Genomic DNA, 4089 nt, shown 5'->3' on the forward strand with positions numbered 1-4089 from the left:
CATACCCCGTTTGCTGGTCTCCAATGGAAGTCCAAGATGGCGAATCCATGCTGCTTTAGCTGGTAGGGGACCTCTGCATGAATCTCTCGTTGCTATCCATTCTCTGTCAGTTTTCTCACTCCATTTGGTGCTTTGCTGAGTTCTTTATCTCTTCATTTGATGTTTTAGGGTTTCAGGATTGCTGTTTTCTCTGTTCAGCTTAGTTTTTCGGATCTTTGCTGTGGAGGGACAGCGTGTTGCTTCTGCCTAGAGCGCCATTTTGCCGGAACTCGTGGGTCACTCTTTGTACTTCACTCCCTGGGGCTTGCTGGGACTTAAGTCTAGTTATAGGTCTAGAAACTGAAGCCCAGGGCCAAGGGCTTCCACTCAGAATCCAGAGGGTGTGGCCAAAATTCAAAGTCTGAAGGGCATGGCTACTCCCTAGCTGGTCTCAGAGAAGAGAGGATTATTTTCAAGGCTTGAGAGCTAATGCAGTGTGTTCTGCTGGGTTTGGGACTTGCTTGGTGCCCTTTACCCATTCTTTTCCTCTTGTTTCTCCCATTTGTAATGGAAATGTCTACCTTGTACCTGTTCCACCATTGTACTTTGGAAACAGAAAACTTGTACTCTAGATTTCACAGATTCTCACATAAAAAGGAATTTAGCCCTTTAGTGGACTATGCCTAAAGTCTCCCATATTTGATTTAGATGCTTCAGATGAGATTTTGGACTTGGAGTTGGTTTAAGTCTTTGGGGATGATGTGATGGGGTGATTATGTTTTACATGTGAGAATCACATGAATTTTGGTGGTCCAAAGGGTGGAATGTTATGGATTGAACTGTGTCCCTGCAAAATATGTGTTGTAAATCCTAACCTCTGTGCCTGTGGTTATAATCTCATTTGGGAATGGGTTATGTTAATGAGACAGGATTAGTGTAGGGTGTATCCTGAGTCAATCTCTTTTGAGACATAAAAGAGATTAAATGAAAGCTAGCAAACTGACATGGCGGAAGAGACACGTTATGCCACACAAAGATTGCCCAGGAAGAGAAGTTCAAAGAGACAAATATCTTCCAGAGCAGACAGAGAGAGAGCCTTCCCCTAGAGACAGCACCCTGAATTTGGACTTCTAATCTCCTAAACTGTGAGAAAATAAATTTCTGTTTGTTAAAGCCACCCACTTGTGGTATTTCAGTTATAGCAGCACTAGATAACTAAGACATCTAGCCCAAAGGAAAATCAGATTTCTGATGCTTCCTCCCCTTCACCTGTACCCCCCTCCTCACTGTTCTTTCTTACCTCCTTGCTTTTGTTCTTACCATTCAAGATGACTTCCGAATCTCTGTTTAATTATACCTGCCTTTAAAAGTTCAGTGACTTTCTCCATGAATTCTTCTCCATTCTCCATATGGACTTTATATTTAATATAAATAATATTTATATTTCTCTCCTCTGTACTGGCATAGCATTTTTAAGACCTCTCTTAAAGCAATTTTTTTCCACTCTATAATACACAGGCAGTCCTCACTTTGTACTGTTCTGATAAGCACAGATTTCAGTTACCATGGTTTGGTTAAATAGCACCAGTCCCCCAACAGTACAGTTCAATTTTCAGTCACCACTAGCTCTTCAGTCCATAAACTGCTGTGTACATAACAGATGGGCTTCATTATCAGGGACCATCACAGCATTTCTGGAAATTCTGTCATGCTGGGTGACTGAATATCTGTTTTTAAGTTCACACACAGACAGCAAAGAATGTCTCTTGGGCACAAACCCAAGTGACATTTTACAAAAATACATAAACAAGAAGGAATTGGCCAACCAAGATGAAAGTGCAGCAAAGAAACGATAACTCTGGAAATGAATTTCAAATTGAACGTAAATGGAATTCTAGAACAGCTGACCGTGGAATGGAAATGTTGATGCTGCTGCCACTTGAGACTCTAGATATGCAGCCCCAGGAACTTAGTGAACTTACTGACACAAATGAGGGAAGTGGCTGTGACAAAACGATGAGGATGTCTCATAGGAAGCAACAGTGGCCCAAAACTTCACATTAGGAACTTTCAGACTGTTTCAAAATGTTGAAATCTCAGTGGATAAAATGTTGGAAGCTTATCCAAACTTAGAAAAGAGTATGACAATTTGCCTAGGTATAGAAAAAATGCTCACATATCATAAGTTAGATGATGAGAAAAAGAAGGCAAGCACTGTTCAAACTACTCTTGATAAGTTTTTTTTTTTTTTAATAATATTTTGTGTTTTCAGTGAAGGTTTACACAGCAGATTAGGTTCCCATTCAACAGTTTCTACACAAATTGCTCAGTGACATTGGTTACATTCTTCACAATGTATGAACATTCTCATTATTTCTGTTCTGGTTGTTCTGTTTCCATTAATCTAATTTCCCTGCCCTCTTACATTCTCATCTTTCTTTTAAAGTAATTGGTGACTGTTTGGTCTGATATAGGTGATTTTATAAAGGAGCACAGTATTCACGGTGATATTCTTTACTTTTTTAGCCAATTTGTTATTTAGCTACCAGGTGACCTCAGGGGTTAGTTTTAGTTCAAGGTTTTTTGTGTTTTTTTTTTTTAATTTTATTGTGTTTTAGGTGAAAGTTTATAATACAAACTAGTTTTTCATTCAAAAATTTTGTACACAAATTGTTTTATGACATTAGTTGCAATGTCCACAATGTGTCAGCACTCTCCCTCTTTCCCTTTCCACCCTGGGTTTTCAGTGTCCATTCATTCAGTTTTCCTATCCCTTCCTGCCTTCTCGTCTTTGCTTTTGGGCAGGTGTTGCCTCATGTGTGTTATTGTTTGTTTTATAGTCGTGTTTAATCTTTGGCTGAAAGGTGGACTTCGGGAGTGGCTTTAGTTCTGAGTTAGTAGGGTGTCTGGGGGCCACCGTCACCATCAGATCAGTAAGTCTGGTATTTTTTTGTGAATTTGGATTTTGTTCTACATTTTTCTCCTGCTCTGTCTAGGATCCTCTATTGTGATCCCTGTCATATTTGTTGGTAGTGGTAGCAGGGCACCATCTAGTTTTTCTGGGCTCAGGCTGGTGGAGGCTGTGGTTCATGTGGTCCATTAGTCCTTTGGGCTAGTATTTTCCTTGTGTTTTTGGTTTCCTTCATTCTCCTTTGCTCCGAACATGCTGGGACTAATAGATGTATCTTAGATGGCCACTCACAAGCTTTTAGGACCCCAGATGCTACTCACCAAAGTAGGACGTAGAACATTTTATTTATGAACTATGTTATGCCAGTTGACCTAGATATCCCCTGAGACCATGGTCCCTAGCTGTCAGCCCCAGTAACTCAGTCCCTTAAGGTATTCGTATGTGTCTAGGAAGCTTCTATGACTTTGTCTTGGTCAAGTTGTGCTGACTTCCTCTATATTGTGTGTTGTCTTTCCTTTCACCAAAGTTAACACTTGTCTAGTATCTAGTTAGTAATTTCCCCTCCCCACCCCACCCTACCCCCTCCCTTGTAACCATGAAAGATTTTTTTTTCTGTGTATACCTTTTCTTGGATTTTTATAATTGTGGTCTCGTATTTGTCCTATTGTGATTGACTTATTTCACTCAGCATACTACCCTCCAGATTCATCCATTTTGTGAGATGTTTCACGGATTCATCGTTGTTCTTTATCATTGCGTAATATTCCATTGTGTGTATGTGCCATAATTTATTTATTCATCTGTTGATGGGCACTTATGTTGTTTCCATCTTCTTGCTATTGTGAATAATGCCGCAATGAACACGGGTGTGCATATGTCTATTTCTGTGATGGCTCTTATTACTCTAGGATATATTCCTAGGAGTGGGATTGCTGAGTTGTATGGTATTTCTATTTCTAGCTTTTTAAGGAGGTACCATAATATTTTCCATAGGGGTTGTACCATTTTACATTCCCACGAGCAGTGCATAAAAGTTCCAATCTCCTTGAAACCTGTCAAATATTTGTTATTTTCTGTTTTTTTTTTTTAATTTTTTTATTAGCACCAGTAATGTTGTGGTGAGATGGTATCTCATTGTAGTTTTGATTTGCATTTCTCTAAGGGCTAATGATCTTGAGCATTTCCTCACGTGTCTGCTA

This window comes from Trichechus manatus, unplaced genomic scaffold (genome assembly GCF_000243295.1).
Source record: "Trichechus manatus latirostris isolate Lorelei unplaced genomic scaffold, TriManLat1.0 scaffold00044, whole genome shotgun sequence".
Classification (NCBI taxonomy): Eukaryota; Metazoa; Chordata; class Mammalia; order Sirenia; family Trichechidae; genus Trichechus; species Trichechus manatus.